This window comes from Myotis daubentonii, chromosome X (assembly GCF_963259705.1).
Source record: "Myotis daubentonii chromosome X, mMyoDau2.1, whole genome shotgun sequence".
Lineage (NCBI taxonomy): Eukaryota > Metazoa > Chordata > Mammalia > Chiroptera > Vespertilionidae > Myotis > Myotis daubentonii.
Genome location: NC_081861.1, coordinates 43364988 through 43390240, shown reverse-complemented (window position 1 = coordinate 43390240; position 25253 = coordinate 43364988).

Below are 25253 nucleotides of genomic sequence, written 5' to 3'. Positions count from 1 at the left end.
ATAGTCTGTCTGCTACCGCAATTGCCTGCCTGACTAAAGGCTTTATGTGTATCCAAAGTTGAATAAAAGGCTGGCGAGGCCTGGGCACCAGTGGAAGTCCTTCCCCTTGAGTTGGACTTGCCCGCCTGGCCCCCCAATATTTCCAAATTATCTCTTGTCTCATCTGTTTCATTTGCATGCAGCCCCTCCTCCAGATCCTGAACCCTGAACCATGAAGGACGAGGGGGAAACACATACACAGCAAAAACCCCAAAACAGTCTTTTTAAAAATGGGCAAAGGACTTGAATAGACAGTTTTCCTAAGAAGATATACAAATGGCCAAAAGATGCTCAACATCACTAATCATCAGGGAAATGCAAATAAAACTACAATAAAAGATCACCTCATATCTGTTAGAATGTTTGTCAACAAGAAGACAAAAGATAGCAAGTGTTGGTGAGGACGTGAAGGTAAGAGAACCCTTGTATACTGTTTTTGGAAATGGAAATTGGTATAGCTACTCTGAAACTAGTATGAAGCTCCACAACACATTAAAAAAATAGAATTACCATAATTCTCCAGTAATCCCACTTCTGGGCATACATTCAAAGAAAATGAGAACACTATCTTGAAGAAATATTTGCACCCCCATGTTCATTACAGCATTATTTGTAATAGTCTGATAATGGAAACAACAGTATCCATCATCAGATGAATGATAAATAAAATGTGATATACACACAGACACTGAAATATTATCCTGCTATTAAAAAGAAGGAAACCTTGTCATTTGTGCCAACATGTATGGGTCTTGAAAGCGTTATGCTAAGTGAAACGAGACAAATACTGTATGTTCTCACTTAAATGTGGAATCTAGAAAAGCTGAACTCATAGAAATAGAGAATGGTGGTTGTCATGGGCTGGGGCGGGGGTGAGGTAAAAGAGAAGATGTTAGTCAAAGTGTACAAACTTCCAGCTGTAACATGAATAAGTTCTGGGGATTTAATGTGCAGTATGATGAGTATAATTAACAATATTATATACTTAAAAAGTTCTTAAGAAAGTAGATCTTAAATATTATCACCACAAAAAATGGTAATTATGTAAGGAGACAGAAGTGTTAACTAACCTTATTGTGGTAATCATTTCACAATATATACGTGTATCAATCACCATGTCATAGACCTTAAATTATACATGTGATGTGTTTGTAATATCTCAATAAAGCTGGAAATTCTAAAATAAAAATATTTTATTGGCAATAAACATGAAAATATGCTCCCTTATACTGCTAATCAAAGATATGAAAATAAAAAACTTAATAAGACACTATTTATAATTCATCAGAATTGCAAAAATAAAAAAATAATATCTGATAATACCCAAGACTGGGAAGAATGTGAGGTATAGGGAATACTTGTAGAAGTGTAATAGGCTTGGCTTTTTGGGAGGGTAGTTAGACTCAAATTGTATACAGCCACTGCTACAAATATAGTTATTGTATTGTATCTAGGGAAAGAGAAGGTTTCATCCATGAACTCTCATCCAAGCAGGCATCCTATCTAATAAAAGAGAAACATGGTAATTGGCGTACGACCGCTACCCTTCCCATTGGCTAATCAGGGCGATATGCAAATTAACTGCCAGCCAAGATGGCGGCCGGCAGCCAGGCAGCTGGAAGATAACATGAGGCTTGCTTGCTTCAGTGATGGAGGACTCCAACGTTCCCCGCCAGCCTTGCCGGCCTCTGAGCTTGCAGTTTGAAACATTGTAACAAATATAGAAGCTACACAAAACCCCAGAAACCAGCTTTCAGCCGGCCGGGATCGCAGAGCTGGAGTTGATACTGTGTTTTGATTGTAGAACCCAAACAAACCAGATACCTGCTTTCAGCAGCGAGGCCTAAGAGCTGGAGCCAGAGCTAAAGCTGGCCCAGAATAAAAAAAAAAGAAAGAAAAAAAGGAGTGGTTGGGAGCTTCAGTCACCCGCCAGCCTGAAAACAGCCCTCAGGCCCTCACCTAGACTGGCCAGGCACCCCAGTGGGGACCCCCACCCTGAAGGGTGTGTGACCAGCTGCAAACAGCCATCATCCCCTCACCCAGGCTGGCCAGTCACCCCAGCGGGGACCCCCACCCTGAAGGGTGTGTGACCAGCTGCAAACAGCCATAATCCCCTCACCCAGGCTGGCCAGGCACCCCAGTGGGGATCCCCACCCTGAAGGGTGTGTGACCAGCTGCAAACAGCCATCATCCCCTCACCCAGGCTGGCCAGGCACCCCAGTGGGGCCCCCCACCCTGATCCAGGACACCCTTCAGGGCAAACCAGCCGGCCCCACCCATGCACCAGGCCTCTACCCTATATAGTAAAAGGGTAATATGCCTCCCAGCACCAGGATCAGCGGAGCCGAGAGGCCTCCTGGCACCGGGATCAGCATGACAGGGGGCAGCGCCCAAACCCCCTGATCGCCCTGTGGCTCTGTGTGTGACAGAGGGCGGGGCCACAACCTCCCTATCCGCCCTGCTCTGTTCGTGACAGGGGAAGGCGCCCCAACCCCCTGATCAGCCCTGCTCTGTGCCTGATAGGGGGGAGCTCCCCAACCCCCTGATCGCCCTGTGGCTCTGCGTGTGACAGGTGCGGCGACCCAACCCCCTGATCGGCCCTGCTCTGTGTGTGACAGGGTGCGGCACCCCAACCCCTCCCCCCCCCCATGGGCCCTGCTCTGTGTGTGACGGGGTAGAGCCATAACCTCCCCACGGCCCTTCCCGGAGTGTGAGAGTGTGGCGCCCCAACCCCCTGATTGGCCCTGCTCTATGTGTGACAGGGGGTGGCGCCGCAACCTCCCCATAGACCCTGCCTTGAGTGTGACAGTGGGCGGTGCCCCAACCCCCCAATCGGCCCTACCCTGAGCATGACTTAGGGTGACATCGCAACCTCCCAATCCGCCCTGCTCTGTGCATGACAGGGGCGGCGCCCTAACTCCCCAGTCGGCCCTGCTCTGAGCCCGAGCAGGGGCTGCAGCTAGGGATTGGGCCTGCCCTCTGCCACCCAGGAGCAGGCCTAAGCTAGCAGGTCATTATCTCCCGAGGGGTCCCACACTGCAAGAGGGCACAGGCAGGGCTGAGGGACCTCTCCCTTCCCCCTGAGTGCACAAATTTTTGTGCACTGGGCCTCTAGTCTTATCTAATAAACAGGGAATATGCTAATTGTCCCTCATGCCACCCCAAAGATGGCGGCACCCACAGCCAATAAGGAGGGAATATGCTAATTGACTGACACACCCTCAAATGTGGCAGAGCCCACAGCCATTAAGGAGGGAATATGCTAATTGATTGCCGAGCTTTCAAAGATAGTGGCGCCCACAGCCACAAGATGGCCGGCAGGGGAGGGCAGTTGTGGGCAATCAGGCCAGCAGAGGAGGGCAGTTGAGAGGGACAAGGCCTGCAGGGGAAGGCAGTTGTGGGGGGACCAGGCTGACAGGGGAGGGCAGTTGGGGGTGATCAGGCCAGCAGGGGGGGCAGTTGGGGGCGACCAGGCAGGCAGGCAGGTGAGCATTTAGGAGCCAATGGTCGCAGATAGTGAGAGGGATGTCAGACTGCCAGTTTAGGCCTGATCCCTGACCTCTAATATATAGATAAGCCCAAAACATAAAGGAAAGAAGGATTGTATGTGGCAGGTCCACAAGTGAAGAGGAATGCTTCCACAAGCCACTCGAGAAAAATCTTTCTTCTTACCTTGAGGTCACACCTTAGCCTTCTGAACTATGTTGCAGAATAGAGACCCTATGACTCAGATTTGCTACCCTGGGGGTCAGATACCCAGATACTGACAAGTTCCAAAGCTGAGCGTAGAATGTGGAGATGGAAGCAACAGCAGAATTGAGAGTGAGTAGTAGGCAACATGTTAAAGCCACAAAGTTTTACACATGCCAATGCAGTCATAAAAATTGGCCACCCATTTTCCTCAGTATTTTAACTATTGCTAAGTAATAGGATGAGTTCAACTTGAAAATAGTAACATTGGTATGCACCCACACATGCTTTTGGTCCTTAAAATGTAAATGGGAAGATGTTTTATTGCCATGTTTTTTAATTGCCATGACATGTAGTTGGTGGTTATTCAAGCAAAAACTCCCTTTATGCTATAGAGTGATCTCATTTGAGGAAGGATGTTTAGTTTGTACGGAGACCTTTATCATGACTGAGTTCTAGTTGTCTTACCTCTAAAATGTGGAGCAAGCATATTAAACATCTTCTTGTCTCTGAATGTCTCCCTATTATAGCATGAGGTCAATTTGCTTCTGTTTTGTTCTGACCCATGTAACTAGCCAAGGTAATGAAAAACATCTTAATGAAATTGGTGAATCTTGTGCTGGCGACTGAAGGATAAGAAAATCATATTTCAAATTTCCTATAAGCATGATAAAGCTACAGATACCTTTTAAGCTATAACCTCTGGCCCCCCACTCTGAGAAAGAAACAATCTTATTTATTAACAGCCATTCTGACTGCACTGAAGAGCATTTATTTCCATCATTACTTAAGGCCTGTCTGTAATCAGCTACATAAATCAATAGTAACAGGAAGGTCCTTGCCCTCTTAAAACCAATAAGCCAAAAACAACACTGCCATAAATGGATATCGTATCCTGGTACAAATAGATATTCCCATTCAATAAAACAAGCACACGATACGAAAATAAAGCAGTTAAAATATATAAATATTTCACAACTTCAACAAAATCCCATCATAACCACAGATGTAACTCAATTAGTCATTGGCTCTCATACCTCTCTGTGCTTGATCCTCAAGTAGGAGTGGGTTATTTTTCTGAGGTGAGCATAGGAGCACTGAGGGATGAGTAAATATAATGAAATATTTTAGATAACCTCCACTAAGAGATACCAAGCTGCATCTGGGAACCAGATGAATTTTATTAGTGCAACTGGACTCTTGAAAATGGAGAATTGTTAGCTGTCCCTGATCAACTGGTCATTCCATTTAAACTTGTAATAACACAAAACTATAATTTACAAGATTGAATTTTGTACCCTACTTGTAGGTTTATGGCAGAGATTTTTATTATGCTACTATAGCTGCTGCTAATATCACTACTATTGCATTAGCAAGAGCTACCATATGTTGAGTGCTTTAGTGTGTGTCAGGAACTGTGTTAAACATAATCATCTCAATCTTCAAAGCAACCTTAAGAAACAGGTACTATTATTATCTCCATTTTACCGGTACAGAGGCTCAGAGAGTTTAGTAACTTTCCCAAGTCACCCAGTGATAGACTTGAGTTCAGGTCCAGAGTTTTTGACACCAAAGCCCCAATGCTTAACAACTATTATACTACATTGTATACTTCCTTTTCTCATATACTTTTGTCTCCTATAGTCCATAGGAAATCTAATTAAAAATACAAATGTATGGACTTGAACTTTTTGCCATTTCTTCTCTCTCCTCTCTACCAAAGACAATTCAAATGCTAGCCAAAAAGGCTGCATAACTGGGAAACTGGAAAGTGAAGAAGATGGTCTCCATTAAGGACCTCCTTAACATTAAAAAATATCCTCACCTGAGGTTATGTTCTTCATTGATGAGAGTGAGAGAGAGAGACAGAGACAGACAGAGAAACATCAATCGGCTGCCTCAGGCACGTGCCCCAATGGAGAATGGAAACCTCAACCTGGGTATGTGCCATGACTGGGAATCAAACCCAGGGCCCTTCAGTGCATAGGATGACACTCCAACCACTGAGCGACACCGGCCAAGGCAGGGCCTGCTTACTTTTTAATGAACCAAGTATGATAAGACTCTGGTGAGTTTCAGGACCCAGAATAAAAATTTATACCATTACATTGTTGTAATAGAAATGTGTTCTCTGTTTAACAACTTCAAAATGAAAAATATTATTGATACAATATGGACCAGAGGTATGGCCCAGCACTCAACTGGAAGAAAAAACAAAGTAAAGACAATGACCCCAATGACCCAAATGACCAAATTAGACTAAAATTAGTTAAAGAATAAATTGGCAAACCAAGGAAAGCATCTAACGTCATTTCCCAATCAAATTAGATACTCACATGTAGCTGGTTAAAAATTTAACTTTCTAAATTTTAACAAAAATATCCTTGTCACTTGTATATTGGTGATAGACACTGGAGTCATGCTAAATTGGAATGTAATTGACTCACATATAATCTAGGCAATTAATAAGTCCAGAATTATACAAATACACCTACTATGTAAGTCATTTTAATTTTGTCTTTCAAACGTATCATCTGTTTTATACAAAAGAAACAATAAAATGTTCTTTACCAGGTCTCTTTCCAAGAATGAAAGGCAGAAAAGGGTTGTTTTTTGTTTTGATTTGTTTTGTTTTATTTGACTTCAAAGCTGAGGGTTGACTTCATCACATGCCTCAGTTACAGCACACCATCACCAATAGTCCCTGCAAATCCCTGTATTTATATGCCCTTTGTATGTATGCATGTATGTATGTATTCATTCAGTCATTCAGTTGTTCCATTTTCACCTCCATTCCCCACTTCTGTTTTTCCCCCCACCATAGGCTGCCATTCTAATGCATTTGATATGTATCACTCTATTTATGTTTTTGTAAAATGCTTATTCTTGATTTATGTGAATGTATTTTTAATTTATATAAATTGCAGTGTTCTGTAGACCTCACTTGGTTTTTTATTTCTCACTCAACATGAGATAGAAATACATACCCACTAATATATGTATGCGCACATCTATATATAAGTATGTAAGCATAAAATCACAAAATAAACCTTTCTCTGCATTACCTTTCCCAATCAGTTTTACCTACTCTTGGGAAATGGGCACATCAATTGTGAATTGTGAAAAGTGAAGTATGGCCAAACCAAAACACTGATTTTATTTTTGTAATTGTGGTGCTGTCTTTTTTAAAAAAATATATTTTATTGATTTTTTACAGAGAGGAAGGGAAGGGATAGAGAGTTAGAAACATCGATGAGAGAGAAGCATCGATCAGCTGCCTCCTGCACACAAACCAAGGTACATGCCCTTGACCAGAATCGAACCTGGGACCCTTCGGTCTGCAGGCCAACGCTCTATCCACTGAACCAAACCAATCAGGGCTGTGGTGCTGTCTTTAATGGAGGTACATATGTCTTTCATGGAGGTACATACATCTTGAAGTAGATTCTCTTTATTCCCAAATAAGATCTGTATTGAACAACTGACATTCACACTTCAGGATCTCCTTGCTAGTTCTTCAGTCATAATAAACCTTGGGAAAAAGTATAGGTGCTTTAATTGTGGTTTTTGTGTTGTGATGTCCATGTATGCACAGTTGTCTGTCTTAACCTGTCTCAGCCTGTATAAATGGACACCACTGAAAAAATTACTAAAAGGTAGTGAAAATGGAGGATAATTTGTGAAGATGAACTGGACAAAATCAATATATACATTAAATGTGTTAGGAAACTTGAATTCCAGTCATAGCTCTCTATATGACTCTGGACAACTCTCTATATGACTCTGGACAACTCTCTATATGACTCTCTGTACAAGTCCTCTCCAGGCCTTCCCTACAAAATGAAAATAGTTGAATTAGGTAAACTCTACGGTCCCTTGTAGTGTTGTTATTCCAGGTTAATATGATTTGCAGTTGTGGCTCAATGAATAAATATTCTATTTCTTCTCCTCCCTACGCATCACCCAATTACACCAGGAAAAAAACCTGGTAAAAACAATAGATTAGGCTTCCTTTTATTTCTTTCTTGAGAGTTGGAAGATGAAAGGCTCAGGAGCAAGAATAGGTAACAATAGATACCTTTGAAAAGCAGTGCCAGAAAGCTAGAGGCAGTCATAGACAGAGGGAAGACTTGCTTTAGAGACAGCTATTGTGGATTATTTGCAGAACTAAGAAACAAAAGCATGTACTGTTCAACAGATAATAAAAATGATCCCTGGAACAGAAACTTGAATCCACTAGGCAGAACTAATGACTTTTCAAAATATTATGTTTGAACAGCCTTTTCTGTGGAAAAGCCTTGAAAATACTACCTCTGTGTCTGTGCTTAAGGCAAACATGGTTTCAGTTGAATGAATACGCCTGATATTCTGTTGTATACATATCCAGAAAATACTCAAATGGCCTGTCAGCTGCAGTGACATATTTCAAGACTGTTATTCAATGTGTAGCTGAATTTTCTCCATGTGTATTGCAACATCCGTAGCCTAATTCTTAAATGCCTGTTGGGACTGGAGGGGGTTGGGAGATCATTGATCCAAGTCTGAGACTGGCTCTGAGTCAGGAAATGAACTTCAAATGCGTCATCGTCCCGGCTGGAGAAGGCTGCTGCACAGCAGAATTTAGCATCGCCTCAGTGCAACCTTAGCAAGACCCTTTCCAAGACCATAAACTTTGTGTTTTCCAATTTCATCTCTAGACCCCTGACTCCTTCCAGTGCTCCACCAGCTCCCACCCATCTCCCAGTATTCTGGATTTCTAAGAACCTCTTATCTAGTACAGCCTCCTGCATTGTGTCTTGTGGGTATCTGGTGCCAAACCCTGAGCTATTGGAAAGGTAGGTGTTAGATTGGATCAAATTCTGGCTGTGGCAATGGCTGCACATATGTCCTTGGGAAAGGATCCAAGATCCTAATTTTAGAAAGATTCTTCCTGAACTGTGGCCCAAAGAGGTTAAATAATGCACTCATGCTTATACAGGTAATCAGAAACAGAGTCAGGATTATTTATCTTCTGACTCATGAGTGTTCTTTGGATGTGTGAAGAGGGGAGAGAGAGGGAGAGAGAGAGAGAGAGAGAGAGAGAGAGAGAGAGAGAGAGAGAGAGAGAGAGAGAGAGTTTCTTTTCCTGACGGTTTCAATGATCATTCTCCAAGAAACAGTTAACAAAAGGTTCCCTGTTATAATGTGATGCTAAAAGTAGTGTCTGAAATAAAGCAGATGAAGGCTTGAATCCCAGGTACAATACTAAGGCATGTGACCTTGAATAAATAAATGAAGCTCTCTGTTCTGTAATCTAGTTTGTCTAATATTAATATAAGCACTCCAGGTGAGTTTTCTGAGCAGTGTTAACATGGACTATCTTTTTCAATCATTTTAACACCCTATATAATAAAGAGGTAATATGAAAATTAACCCTTACACCCTCACAAGATGGCTGCCTATGACCAGGCCGGCAGAGGGACAACCAAACGACTGAACAGCAGGCTGCTTGGGGTGTCCAGGCTGGCAGGGGGGAGCAGTTGGGGGTGACCAGGCTGGCGGGGGGGGCAGTAAGAGGTGAGCAGGCTGGCAGAGGGAGGCAGTTAGGGGGGACCAGGCAGGCAGGCAGGCAGGTGAGCAATTAGAAGCCAGCCATCCAGGATTGTGAGAGGGATGTCTGACTGCCAGTTTAGGCCTGATCTCAGCAGTCAGACATCCCCCAAGGGTTCCCGGATTGGAGAGGGTGCAGGCTGGGCTGAGGGGAACCCCACCCCTATGCATGATTTTCATGCACTGGACCTCTAGTATTTTTATATTTTTTATATTTAAGGTGTTTTTTTTGTAAGCTCCCTACAATGGGATCTTGCTTTTTAATCTAATCTGACAATCTCTACCTTTAAATTGGAGTGTTAGATTATTTAAATTTAATATGATTATTGATATTGTCAGATTTGAGTCTATCATTTTGTTTTGTATTTGCTCCATCTGTTCTTTGTTTCCTTTTCCCTCCTTTTCTGCCTTTCTCTTTTTTAATTTTTTTCACTTTCTTTTTTAAAATTTTTTAATTAAGTTATTACAAGTGTCCTTATCCACACGTTACCCCCCATCCCCCCCACTCATGCCCTCATCCCCTTGTTGTCTGTGTCCATTGGTTAGGCCTATATGCTTGCATATAAGTCCTTTGGTCTGCCTTTCTCTTTTGATCAATGGAGTACTTTTTTAATACTCATTTTTATCTCTTTGGCTCATTAACTTTTGTTATTTTTGGTATTTATGGTTTACATCCTTGACTTATCAGAGTCTTCCTTCAAGAGATATTATAGTTTTACTATATTAACAAAAATCTTATAAGAGTATACCTCCATTTCTCCTCTCTTGGCATTTATGTTGATGTTGCTATGCATTTTACTTTTTTGTATATTTTGAACTCCACAATACATCATTATTATTTTTGTTTAAACTGTCAGCTATCTTTAGCAGATGTCTCTCTCTCTCTCTCTCTGCCTGTATTTACCATTTTCTGTGCTCTTCATTCTTTTGTGTAGATTCAGATTTCCATGTGGTATGGTTTTCCTTCTGCCTAAAGGAGATCCTCTAACTGTTTTTGTAGTGCAGGGTTTTTGGTGATAAATCATTTCAGTTTTTGTATGTCTGAAAATATCTTTATTTGCCTTCCTTTTTCAAAAATATTCTTGCCAGGTGTAGAATTCTAGGTAGATATATTTTTTTCTTTTAAAACTCTAACGCTATTGCTGCACAATTTCTTCTTCCTCTTCCTCCCCCCTCCTCCTCCACTTCCTCCTCCTCCACTTCCTCCTCCTCCTCCTCCTTTGTTACTTTTTATATAATAAGTCTTTTTTCTCTGACTGCTTTTGAGATTTTCTGTTTATCACTGGTCTTAGGCAATATGATCATACTGTGCCTCTGTGTATTGTTCTTCATATTTCTTGTGCTTGACATTCACTGAATTTCTTCCATTTGTGAATTTTTAGTTTCCACCAATTTTGGATTTTTTTCAGCAAATATTTTTTTCAAATACTTTTCCCCCCTGCCACTCATCTTTCTCTCCCCTCTTTGTATGACTTCAAACATGGACATTAAGCCAATTAATCTATCTCATAGATCCAGTTTAACATTTTTTTCTTGTTTTCTTTTTACTCTCCCTGTTTCTTTTTAGATAATTTCTACTGCTGTGCCTTTAATTGCAAGAGACTTCCTTCCTGTAATGTACAATCTTGCTAATTACATCTGTGTACTTCTCATTTCACACGTTGGAGTTTTTATCTCTAGAAGTTTGATGTGGGTCTTTTAAACTATTACCCATTTTTCTACTTAACTTTTTGAACATGTAAAATTCAGTTTTAAAAATGTTTTAATGTCCTCTGCTAATTCTAGCATATATGTCACTTCTGGGTCAGTTTTAATTGATTTATGTCCTCATTATGGATCTTGTTTCCTGCCTCTTTGCAAAACTGTAAATCTTTGATTTGATGCCAGATATTGTGATTTCACCTTGATGGCTGCTGGATATAATTGTATTTCTATAAGTATTCCTGAGCCTTATTCTACAAAGCAGTTAATTTACTTGGAAATATTTTTATCCTTTTGGGTCTTGCTTTTATTATTTGTTAGCAGATTCTGGAGCAGTGTTTAATCTAGGGCTACTTGTTTCCCACTACTGAGGAATGACCCTTCTGTGTACTCTGCCCAGTGCTCATGAATTACGAGTTTTTCCAGTCTGGATGGTAGGGACAGGTACTATTTCCAGCCCTGTGTGAGCAGTGAAAAGTTTTTAAATTTTTTTTCAGATGGCTCTTTCCCAGCCTTGGTTAGTTTCCTCACACATGTACTAATACCTACTCTGCTGAATACGTAAAAGAGGCCCAGTGCAGATTTCCAGAGTTCTCTGTGCAGCTCTCTCTTCTTCCATAGTCTCTAGCTTTATTAGTCCCCAGACTTACAGCTGTATCTCTTTAACCCAAGCGGTCTACTGCCTTTGCCTCCATTCCCCTCTCTATGTCATAGCCCAGAAAATACCTTAAGATAGTAAGTTGGGACAATTGCAGGGCTTAGTATATTTGATTCCCATCTCCCAGTTATCACTGCCCTTCATTGACTAATATTTAGTGTTTTAAAAACACTTCGTTCATGTATTTAGCCTCTTTTTGTTTTTGTGATTGTTTTAAGTGGGAAGGTAAATCCACCCCATTCTTATTATTCCATCTTGCTTGAAAATTGAGGTCCCACATTAGCTTTTTAAACATTAGTTTCTCATCTGTAAAATGGAAACAGCAGTGGTAACTAAGGTATTGAATATTTGTGAAGACTAAGTGTGATAACACGTGCGAATCTCATAGTAGCTGTTCAATAAATATATATTATCTTCCTTTCTACTTTCTTACTGCTAGCATCCCTCTCCACACCATTCCTACCAAGGGACTGCTCCTTTTAATAGCCCTCAGGGCCTAAAGGGCTGTTTGAGCTGTATCTATAACCAGTGTGCATTGTCAGTTCTTTTGAATTCATTCCAAAATCATATTTGTTTTTCCCCCCAAAATTGTATTTGTATACAGGAAAAGAACCACACCTGATTGATCTTAAGAAAACAGATTAAAATAAAGTAGCTTAATTCTTCTTTCAATGCTGGGAGTAAGTAAAAACAATATAATTCTATCACACCTTCCAAAGGATAGTGAGTTTTTTGTTAGGTATGTCTCTTTTACAACTTCAGAATTGAGAGGGAGGGAGGGAAGGTGGAAGGGAGGAGGGAAACACACACACACACAGAGACACACACATACATGAGAGGGAGAGAGCGAGGAGAGAGAGAGAGAGAGAGAGAGAGAGAGAGAGAGAGAGAGAGAGAGAAATGAAAATATTAACCATTATAACACAGACAGGCCTTTAAAAGGCTATGTGTTATTTTGAATTTGGTATTTACTGTTCTTAAGGACAACTAGTGTTTACTTTCATAGTTTAGTTAAGTCTATGGATCATTTATATATAGTTCTATTTGCCTTCTCCAGGAAGCAAAATACTTTTGAGTGAGGAAGTCCCACACCCTCTTAGAAAACTGGATAGAAAGATTGAAAGAGGCTCAGATGGAAAAGGAGGGCAGACACCCAAAGATGGTGCAGGCCAAGGAGTGAGTCACAGCTAGCATACAGTGTCCAAATATACTAGAACATAACTTGACCTTTAAAGAAGGAAAAATCTTTCCAAAGATTGAGTCAACTTATACCTTGCATCTTCCCCATGCACATTTTAGAGTACTGCCTTGGTTGTTCCTGCTGAACAGCAGTCCATTCATTGGATTGTTTATTCAATTAGAAAATATTTATTCAGCATCTACTATGTGCAAAGCACAGTGCCAGAAGCAGTGATGAATGAAATATGGTATCTCTCCTATGGAACTTTTATAATAAAACTGCTGCCAAAGGTAAGGAGTGACCCTAACTGGTGTCCTTAACTTTAGCAGAATGTCATACTGCCAATCAATCTACTGTGGGAGTTGGAAGGGAAATGATTTTTTAAAAATTCTTTATTGTTTCAAGTATTACATATGTCTCCTTTCCACCCCCATTGACCTCTCCCAAGCCATTCCCACGCTCCCAGCACATGCCCTCACCCCCTAGTGTCTGTGTACATTGGTTATGCTTATATGCATGCACACAAGTCCTTTGGTTGATCTCTTACCTTGCCACCTCCCGCCTTCCCTCTGAGGTTGTACAGTCTATCCTATGCTTCTCTGTCTCTGGATCTATTTTTGTTCATCAGTTTATGTTGTTCATTATATTCCACAAATGAGTGAGATCATGTGATATTTATCTTTCTCTGACTGGCTTATTTTTTTTAATTATTATTTATTTCAGTCCTGACCATTAAGCTTTAATTCAGTTCTACCCATTCACACATCACATATCCCCAAAACAATAAAGTTAAGCTCTGTTTTCAGTCTTTACATAGGAACTATCTCACATCTTTCTGGACTATTATTGATTCTTGACTTTGTTTCCTATTTTTGATGCTCTTCCTGCCCTATGGAGTTGTCAACATCAACTTATGTATCAAGCTTGATTCTTTAAGAACTTTCATCTAGTTTACCCCTCTGAGTCTTTTCCTGGATGCCTCAAGCAGGGCCACTTGGTCAAACTGTAGTGCCCATGACACATTCTGGCTAAGTGTTTCTTGGTTCCTGGGAAATGAAAATAGGGTATAAGTCACTAGGCAATAAGGAGCCTACTCAAGAAGTACCACAGAGATGTATTTGATCCTTTGACATGTATATATGAAGCAGCTACTATGTGCCAGGAACACTGCTCTGATAAAGCTATAGTCTAGTGGGGAAAGCTAAGTTAATTTTTTAAAAGCACAGGCAGGATGGTGATGATAACAACCATTAAAGGAAATAATGAGTGCTGTGATGGAGAAATATCAGCTTGTGGTGGTGGGAGATGGCTAGTTTCAATATGGTATTTAAGAAAGTCCTCTTTAAAGAATGGTCACTTAAACAGATGTGTGGGTTAAGTAGGAGCCAGTTACGCAATGATTCATCTGGAGAAAGCTTTCTGGTCAGAGAGAACAACAAGTAAAAAAAAAAAAAAGTTGTATGCTATGCAGAATGAAGGCTAGAGGGGCTGGAGAATGGTGAGCAAAAGAGTGATGTGAGATAAGATTGCAGAGGTGGGCAAGGAACAGATCGTTGCTTTGGTTTTATACCATAGTGTAATGGAAGCTTTCTAGATTCATGTTGCTGAGACCCACTTCCCTAGCACGAATCCCAGATCAAAAGTTCGGAAACATGTGTTCTAGTATTATTCAACGATGAATTTATTTATTTACTTTAATAAGTTACTTCTCTATTTTCACCCCTAAGTTTTCTCATTGGAAAATTAGAGGATTGGATTAGATCTCTTTAAGAACTCTTCAAGCTCCAATATTCTATGATCTATGACATAACTTTGAAAATTCTGACTAAAAGCTCTGATCTGTGGATTAATTTCAGTTGAGCTGCTTCATACCTTGTTACTTCTGGGGATAGAAATCTTAAGGGATCTATTCCTCTATAGACTTTACATTCTGATGAATTTTCTCTAAGTTAATTTTTACATATCTTAATTATCTATAAAAGAAGTGATAACACATATTTTTATTCTCATTTACTTTCAAATATGGTTTAAAAAAGACCCTCTTCTTAAGAAATTTGAAACTGTGATTCTGTATATATAGATAGATAATTGAAGATGTTTGAATAACAAATTTAAAATAATTCACATATATATAATTCATCCATTAAACATATATCATTCGATGGATTTTAGTATATTCAAGAGTTGTGCAAACAGCATCACAACAAAATTTAGAGCACTTTTATCACCCCCTCAAATAAACTTCTGATCCATTTGCATAAATCGCAATTTCAAGAGTCTCATTCTCTACTGACTGAGCTGGCTGGGTGCGATATAAGTCACAATTTTAAAAAGCCCACAGAAAACTTTAATTTTTAGTAAGTGTCATGAGCTAACATTCAAGAGGGCGACCTTTTCTCTTGGATCTCTGTGATAGCTAACTTTGAAGGGGTTGGTTTGCCTCATTCCACTGTGGACTATGGTATATAAGTTTAGAATACAGGGTAAGGCAAAAGTGGGGTACAGTTGTGAGTATGCAAAACACAGTTTATTCTTGTATTGTTATTAATTTTTGTGTTATTTTTCATATGAACAACTGTAAACCTATGTCCCCCTACCCTACCCCCCCACCCCCCGTATCACAATAGTAGCACAATAAAGACTAAATTAGCCCCAACGGGGTGGCTCAGATGGTTGGAGCATTGTCCTGTGCACCAAAAAATCTTTAGCTGTCTATATATGCTGGCTGCTTAGATGTGTATTTGTGTTGCCCTCATAGATGGCAAACAATCTATCAATCACATGAATGGATGTTACTTGCTGAAGACTTTAGTTTGTATGGGGACATTTAGGGCAATTGATATGTAGGGCAATCTAGCATCAAAAATAACAGGGACCAAATTATTAAGCTTTTCTTGCTGCCTACAGGAATCTTTGAATTATAGCCAGGGCTCATTTGCTATTGACCTCTGACCTTCCCACTGTAATAGTGTTGCCAGCTTGGGTCAGGAGAAAATTTAAATCTAAATTTTGGATGGTCAGATCTTCAATTGCTTCTACTGTCAGCATTTTATCCACATAGACTATTGTGTGTTTTTTCTTATTTTTGGAACTTTTCCAAGATTGTTTATGATAAAGGAAATGAAAGAGTACAGTTAGAATATGGTAAAAATTGTAACAATGTTAAGGGTTTGAGCTACAGCCAGTGGTCCGTCAGCTAATTACACTGTGGTCTACCTAAGCACCCAAATTTTCCTGCCTCTAGGATCTGTTATTCCTATTGGTAAAACTATGAATACATACATTGAATGGACAGCAAATTTCACACTACTTGGGGTATTTTAGAGGTGTCCAAAATTACAACTATCTGCTTATTTGTGAGTCCAAATTTAGTTATAAAGAATGATCACTGGGAGGTTGCTTGGGTGTTTTTTCTTAAGCACATCCCAATAACAAGCTTACTCCAGGGCTAAAGAAAAGGGACTTCTCAGAGTGGTACTAACTTGAAGGTGCTTTTTTTTTTTTTTAACTCTATGGTGCTAGCTAACATAACAGACCTTGAATATTGAATAGTGCTCCTATGGGAGATGCCAGTCCCTACCCCAGACCTACTGGGGAGCCAGTAACTGAATTTTTACAAGTGCTGAGGTAGTTCATACATATATTAAAGTCTGAGAAGCACTAGGACAGATGGTCTCTAAGGATATCCATTAGGTTAGGCAGTACTTCTGGAACTTTCATGTAGTACGTTTGGGGTGGAGACTGTAATCCTGCATTTATAACAAGGTCCACAGTGATGCCACTGTTGGTCATCCACAGAGCATTTTTCTGTAGTAATGAGCTGGTCTTTGATTTTCTGTGATTTTGTAATGAAAGTAGATTATCAAAACCTTAAGTATACACATGTTTACATGAGTTCTTCCCTAGTTTCATTTATAATGTATCTAACATGAATATGTGCTAGCTAGCATATCTTGAGAGTTATCTGGAAGGATCTGTGTATCTATTATAGAAATAAATTACTTTGTAAGATACTTCATACTTTTTGAAACAAATGTCAACACATTCTCGCATTTTATCCCTGACTACCTGTCCTTGTTCTTTCTGCATAGTCCTCCAGGGCTGGTCTGGGCCCTGAAGTTGTGGCAATGTGTTTGGTCTTAGACCGAAATATAAACAACTAAAGCTGGAATGTTGAGCTGGTGACCAATAGGCTGGCTCTATTTCCCTGAGACCAGGGGTTTCCCAGGGTACTCTGGGAGGAAAGAGTCCTCAAAATGAGGATGGGCCTCTTGAGAAGTAAGTGGGGCTATTAGAAAAATTCATGGGAGTTCAATTTTAAGATAACAAGGGTTTTAACATGTCTCCGCTTTTTCGCTGTCCCAGTGGAGACAAGAGGAGAGAGAGGAACTATAGAAGCACACTGGTAAGTGTCAGGTAACTATTTGAAACAGACTAGAAGAGCTGTCACAGATGGTTTGGGATGGTCTGGTCAGTTATTACTTACAATTCCTCTCTGCTTTTTCACTTCTTAACTACAGTACTCTAATCAAAATGCAAGTAGTAATTAAGTGTAAAACCTCCTCTGAGGTGTTTAGTTGATGATTAAGTAGAAGCCAGAGGGCAAAGTTGCAGACTAGGCTGAACAGAGGGAAAACATGAACTGAATTATTGACTTTGAATGACTTGGAAATGTATTTACTTTGCTGCTGGGCTATGTGCTAGTCCCATGGAGAGTTCACAGTATAAACTCTCTACATCTTTATATTATATATATTCTTTAATATTCCAAATTAATAGTGGTAGCTAAGGCACCATTAGCTCAAAACAACCACTTGATATATGGCAAATAGCCCAACTAAAGGTTTATTTCCTAAGTATTCAGAAGATCTCATCATGATTGGAAGCAAACATATTTTCCCCTTTTATTTTATTTTTCATTTTAAAATCTTTTTTTGGTAAATTTTCTTTTCTTTTTTTTTATGGATTATGAATTTTTTTTTATTGCTTAAAGTATTACAAAGGGTATTACATATGTGTCCATTTTATCCCCCCGCCCTAGACAGTCCCCTAGCCTCCCCTATTCCCCAGTGTCTTATGTCCATTGGTTATGCTTATATGCATGCATACAAGTCCTTTAGTTGATCTCTTACCCCCCTACCTCCTGCCCCCCAACCCTCCCCGGCCTTCCCGCTGCAGTTTGACAATCTGTTTGAGGCAGCTCTGCCTCTGTATCTATTATTGTTCAAAAGATTATAATGGTCTCTATTGTCCATGAATGAGTGAGATCATGTGGTATTTTTCCTTTATTGACTGGCTTATTTCACTTAACATAATGCTCTCCAGTTCCATCCATGACGTTGCAAATGGTAAGAGTTCCTTCCTTTTTAGAGCAGCATAGTATTCCATCGTGTAGATGTAGCACTTTTCTAATCCATTCATCTACTGATGGGCACTTAGGCTGTTTCCAGATCTTAGCTATGGTGAATTGTGCTGCTATGAACATAGGGGTGCATATATCCTTTCTGATTGGTGTTTCTGGTTTCTTGGGATATATTCCTAGAAGTGGGATCACAGGGTCAAATGGGAGTTCCATTTTCAGTTTTTTAAGGAAACTCCATACTGTCTTCCATAGTGGCTGCACCAGTCTGCATTCCCACCAGCAGTGCACAAGTGTTCCTTTTTCTCCACATCCTCTCCAGCACTTGTCGTTTGTTGATTTGTTGATGATAGCCAGTCTGACAGGTGTGAGATGGTACCTCATTGTTGTTTTGATTTGCATCTCTCATATGATTAGTGACTTTGAGCATGTTTTCATATGTCTCTTGGCTTTCTGAATGTCCTCTTTTGAAAGGTGTCTATTTAGGTCCTTTGCCCATTTTTTGATTGGATTGTTTATCTTCCTTTTGTTAAGTTGTATGAGTTCCCTATAAATTTTGGAGATTAGGCCCTTATCAGATATGTCATTGGCAAATATGTTTTCCCACACAGTGGGTTTTCTCGTCGTTTTGTTGATGGTTTCTTTTGCTGTGCAGAAGCTTTTTATTTTGATGTAGTCCCATTTGTTCATTTTTTCTTTAGTTTCAAGTGCCCTAGGAGCTGTATCAGTGAAGAAATTGCTTCGGCATATGTCTGAGATTTTGTTGCCTTTGGATTCTTCTAGAATTTTTATGGTTTCCTGTCGTACATTTAAGTCCTTTATCCATTTTGAGTTTATTTTTGTGTATGGTGTAAGTTGGTGGTCTAGTTTCATTTTCTTGCATATATCTGTCCAATTTTCCCAACACCATTTATTGAAGAGACTATCTTGGCTCCATTGTATGTTCTTGCCTCCTTTGTCAAATATTAATTGAGCATATTGGTTCGGGCCGATTTCTGGGCTCTCTATTCTATTCCATTGATCTATATGCCTATTCTTGTGCCAGTACCAGGCAGTTTTGAGAACAGTGGCTTTGTAATACAACTTGATATCTGGTATTGAGATCCCACCTACTTTGTTCTTTTTCATGATTGCTGCAGCTATTCGGGGTCTTTTTTTATTCCAGATTAATTTTTGGAAAGTTCGTTCTAGATCTCTGAAGTATGCTGTTGGTATTTTAATGGGAAGTGCATTGAATTTATAGATTGCTTTGGGTAGTATGGACATTTTAATGATGTTGATTCTACCAATCCATGAACACGGTATGTTCTTCCATCTGTTTATGTCTTCCTCTATATCTTTTTTCAACGTCCTGTAGTTTTCTGAGTAGAGGTCTTTTACCTCTTTAGTTAAGTTTATTCCTAGGTAGCTTAATTTTTTTGGTGCAATGGTAAATGGGATTGTTTTTATAATCTCTCTTTCTGAAAGTTCATTATTGGTGTATAGAAATGCCTCAGATTTCTTGGGGTTAATTTTGTATCCTGCTACATTGCCAAATTCATGTATTAAGTCTAGTAGCTTTTTGATGGAATCTCTAGGGTTTTGTATGTATAATATCATGTCGTCTGCAAAGTTAATTTTATTTTCAAGTACAGTTTACAATGAATATTATTTGTAATAGTTTCATGTGTATAGATAGTGGTTAGACAATCATATACTCTATGAAGTGTTTCCCCCTGATATTTCCAGTACCCACCTGCCACCATACATAGTTATTACAATATTATTGACTATATTCTCTATGTTATACTTTACATCCCCATGACTATTTTGTAACTACCAATGTGTACTTCTCAATCTCTTCGTCTTTTTCACCCAGTCTCCAACCTCACTTCCCTTTGGTATCCATCAGTTTATTTTCTATATCTATGAGTCTGTTTCTGTTTTGTTTGACTGTTTATATTGTTGTTTAGATTCCACATATAAGTGAAATCATATAGTATTTGTTTTTCTCTGATAGACTTATTTCACTTAACATAATACCCTCTAGGTCAATCCATGCTGTTGCAAATGGTAAGATTTCATTTTTTTTTATGGCTGAGTAATATGTATATATGTAAACACCACATTTTTATCCACTTGTCTATTAATGGGTACTTGAGTTACTTCCATATAGTGGCTATTGTAAATAATACTGCACTGAACATAGAAGTGCATATAGTTTTTTGAATTAGTGTTTTGGGTTACTTTAGATATATACCCAGAAGTGGAATGGCTGGGTCATAAGGCAGTTACATTTTTAATTTTTTGAGGACCCTCCATACTGTTTTCCCTAGCAGCTGTACCAATCTGCATTCTCACCAACAATGTGCAAGGGTTCCCTTTCTTCTACATCCTCGCCAACACTTGTTGTTTGTTGATTTATTCATAATAGCCATTTGGACAGATGTGAGGTGATATCTCATTGCATTTTTATTTCTCTGTTGATTAGTGATGTTGAGCAATTTTTTTCATATGTCTATTGGCCTTCTGTATATCCAAAAAGGAGAAGCGTCTATTCAGGTCCTCTGCCCATTTTTAAATCAGATTGTTGGATTGTTGGTGTTGAGTTCTTTATAAACTTTGTATATTAACCCCTTGTTAGATGTATCATTGGATAATATCTTCTCCCATTGAATAGGTTGACTTTTCGTTTTGTTGATTGTTTCCTTTGCTGTGCAAACACTTTTTAGTTTTATGGAGTTCCATTTGTTTATTTATTTATTTTTTTGTCTCCTTACCTGAGGAGATATATCAGAACAAGTATTGTTAAGAGAAATTTCCAGGATTTTGCTGCCTATGTTTTCTTCTAGGAGTTTCATGGCTTTGAGTCTTACATTTAAGTATTTAATTTAGTTTGAGTTTATTTTTGTATATGGTGTAGGAAGGTAGTCTAGTTTCATTTTTTTGCATGTATCTGTTAAATTTTCCTAATACCATTTATTGAATAGATTGTCTTTACCCCGTTGTATGTTTTTGTGAAGCAAACTTTAAAACAAATCATTGTTGGAAGTATTGCATATGTTTCCTTTTTCCCCCGTTGAAAGAAAACTTTTATTGATACAAAATAACATAAGAATGTAAAGTACAGCATAAAGAATATAGTCAATTTTATTGTAATAACTATGTATGGTACCAGGTGGGTGTTAGAAATATTGTGGGAACATTTTGTAAAGAATATGATTGTCTAACTACTGTGCAGTACACCTGAAACTAATGCAAAATAATATTGAATGTAAACTGTAATTGAAAAATAAAAATTAAAAAATAATCTTATAATGTCACTTAAACCCCCCCCCAAAGAAAACCACAAAACCTAAGACATAAAGACACACTAGCCTAGGCCCACACAGGATCAGGTAATCAATATCACTGTCCTCCACCTCCACGTATTGTCCAACTGGAAGGTCTTCAGGGAGCAATAACACACATGGAGGTGTCATGTCCTATGATAACCATGCCTTCTTCTGGAACACTTCCTGAAGGACCTGCTTGAGGCTCTTCGTGAGAGGTGTCACTCTTTTCAGAAGCATGCCTATGGAGGTTTCCTTGCTTTGTTTCTTTACTTCATCATGGATTTGCTTGTAAGCAGATAATGTACCATGAACATTCTTCTCTATTCATGGAAATCTGTGGTGGGATCCATGTTTTCATACTTTTTAAGGAGCTTGTTGAGGTCTGCAAAATCTTCTGCTAATCTCCACTACTCTGAACTTTTTGGGGGGTTCTTTTTCCTTTTCCTACAGTTGCCTTTTCTCTTGCCTCTTTTTCAGCTATGCATTCATGTTCCAGTTGCAACAACTTTTCATTAGGCAACCCATCAGGAACTGACATTGAATCTCTTCAATGTCATCTTTACCCATCCAGGTTAAAGTTGTTTGCCAACTCAACCACAGCCTTGTTGATTTTTGCAACCTTTGTGCTACAAAATTACAATACAATGGCTATGAAGTCATGAGGCAATAAGAATTTTTCAGCTCCATTATAATATTATGGGAACACTGTGGTATATGTAATCTGGCATTGACTGAAATGTCATTATGTATCATATGACTGTACTTAGCTTCTTACCTTGCCTGGTGCCTTTCATAAATGAGCAATTCAGCAAATCTTTAAGATGGAATAGAGCAGAATATGGTTGATTTTTTTTTTTGGTGGTGTTGGTGGTGGGGTGTCTGGGATGTTCTGATTTCCATGGCAGCCCCAAAGTCCATTTTTTTCTTCTAGTCCACTAAGTTTGCCAAAAACTCTGTTAACTTCTGTGCCTCTAAACCACAGCCATCTGCCATGTTAATTTCTCACCCTAAAGCTATATAATAGGCAAATACCCTGAAGGAAAGAGCCTCTCATAGAGTTTTGGCTCACCTCTCTGTGTTTCCTTTTTTTGACATCTTGGTCTCTCAAGTTCCAGTTGCCTTGGCATCTCTCAGGTTCCTTCAGGTAATTTTTTAGTTTATTTGTAATTAGTTTTCAATTACAGTTGACATATAATATTAAATTAGTTTCATGTGTACCACAGTGATTAGATATTTATATAACTTATGAAGTGATCACCAAATCAGTCTAAGCACCCATTTGACACCACACATAACTATTACAATATTATTAATTGTATTCCCTATGCTGTGTTTTCCATCCCCATAACCATTTTGTAACTTCCAGTTTGTACTTCTCAATCCCCCTTTCAACCTTTTTACCCATCCCCCAACTGCCTCTTATCTGGCAATCATCAATTTGTTCTCTGTATCTATGAATTTGTTTCTGTTTTTTTTTTTTAATTCCTCATATAAGGGGAATCATATGGCATTTGTCTTTCTCTGTCTGATTTATTTTACTTATCATAATACCCTCTAGGTCCATAAGATTCTGATTTTTTTATGACTAAGTAAAATTTATATATATATATATATATATATATATATATATATATATATATATAGTGACCACCAGGGAGCAGATGCTCGGACTGGCAGGTTAGCTGGCTGCTGGGGTCTGGCCAATCAGGACTGGGCGAGAGACAGGACAGACACTCCCTGGAGCCCTCCCAAAGTTGCTCCCCAGCCCTGATCATGCACAGGTGGGGTCCCTTGCAAGGGGATTGCCCTGGCAGCCCCGGCTTCGTCCAGAAAGTCATTTGGCTGTCTACTCTAATTAGCATATTATACTTTTAATATCACATCTTCATTATCCATTCATATATTGATGGCCATTTAGGTTGCTTCCATATCTTGGCTATTGTAAAGAATGCTGCAATGAGACACAGGGATACATATATACTTTTGGATTAGTACTTTGGGTTTCTTTGGATATATACTCAGAAGGGGAATCTCTGAGCCATAAGGCAGTTTCATTTTTCATTTTCTGAGAAAATTCCATACTGTTTTTCCATAGAGGCTGCACCAATCTGCATTTCTACCAACATTGCATGAGGGTTGCCTTTTCTCCACATCTTCACCAACATTTTGTTTGTGGATTTATTGATGATAGACATTCTGACAGGTGTAGGTGATATCTCATTTTGGTTTTACATAGTTTCTCATGAATGAAATTGAACTTAAGCAATCATGAAATTTCTGTTATGCTCAAGAAGTAGTTTGCTAATTACCAATTGTGCTGTAATAAGTTGTTTTAAAAACAAGCATGATAAAAGAACAAATCATATGTGGTATTGTTTTGGGGGTACTTTTGAAGCACATTCTGTATGTGCATATGTATTGTGCAAGTTGCTCAATATGTCTGTCTTGTAGCTTCTTCCATGAAAGTGTTATAGTTGTGCTTTCTTACTGCATGTTATTTCACTGTATGGACATATTTTATTTGGCAACTCTCCTATTGATGAAGAATATGTTCGTTGTAGTTTTGAACCTTATAAATATTATTAAAATAAAAATACTTTAAAAAAGAACTTAATTTGCATTTTCTGATGATTAGTGATGCTGAGCATCTTTTCATGTCTGTTGGTCATATATATGTCCTCTTTGGAAAAATGTCTAGTCAGGTCCTCTGCCCATTTTTTAAAATCAGATTTTTTTTGGCTAAGTTGTATGAGATTCTTATATATTTTGGATATTAACCCCTTATCAGATATATCATTGATAAATATCTTCTCCTAATCAGTAGATTGTCTTTTAGTTTTGTTTTCTTCACTGTGCAAACCCTTTTTAGTTTGATGTAGTCTTATTTGTTTTTTTTTTCTTTTGTTTCCTTTGCCCATGGAGATATATCAGAAAAAAATATTACTAAGAGCAAGTCAAAGACTTCACTGCCTATGTTTTCTTCTAGGAGTTTCATGTTTTGGATTCTTACATTTAAATCTTTAATGTGTTTTGTGTTTATTTCTTATATATGGTATAAGAAAGTGACCCAGTTTTATTCTTTTGCATGTATCTGTCCAGTTTTCCCAACACTGTTTATTGAAGAGGTTGTCTTTATTCCATATCATCATGAGTTTATTTCTAGGCTCTCTATTTTGTTCCACTCATTATGTGTCTGCTTTTATGCCAGTACCATGCTGTTTTGATTACTATAGCCTTCTAGTATAGTTTGATATAAGGTATCATGATACCTCCAATTTTGTTCTTTTTCAAGATTGCTGTGGCTATTCTGGGTCTTTTGTGGTTACGTATACATTTTTTGATTATTTGTTCTGGTTCTGTGAAAAATGCTATTTGTATTTTGATAAGGATTGCATTGAATCTGTAGGTTTCTTTGTGTTGAATGAACATTTTAATGATGTTAATATGACACTTCCACGAGCTTGGTATATGTTTCCATTTATTTGTATCTTCTTCAATTTCTTTCTTCTGTGCTTTATAATTTTTCAAGTACAGGTCTTTTACCTCCTTCATTAACTTTATTCCTAGATTTGTTACTTCATTTGATGCAATTGCAAATGGGATTGTTTTCTTATTTCAGACTAGAGGCCCTGTGCACAAAATTCATGCACTCGGGGGTTTGGGGCTCCCTCAGCCTGGATTGCGAGAGGGCACAGGTCAGGCTGAGGGATCCCACTGGTGCAT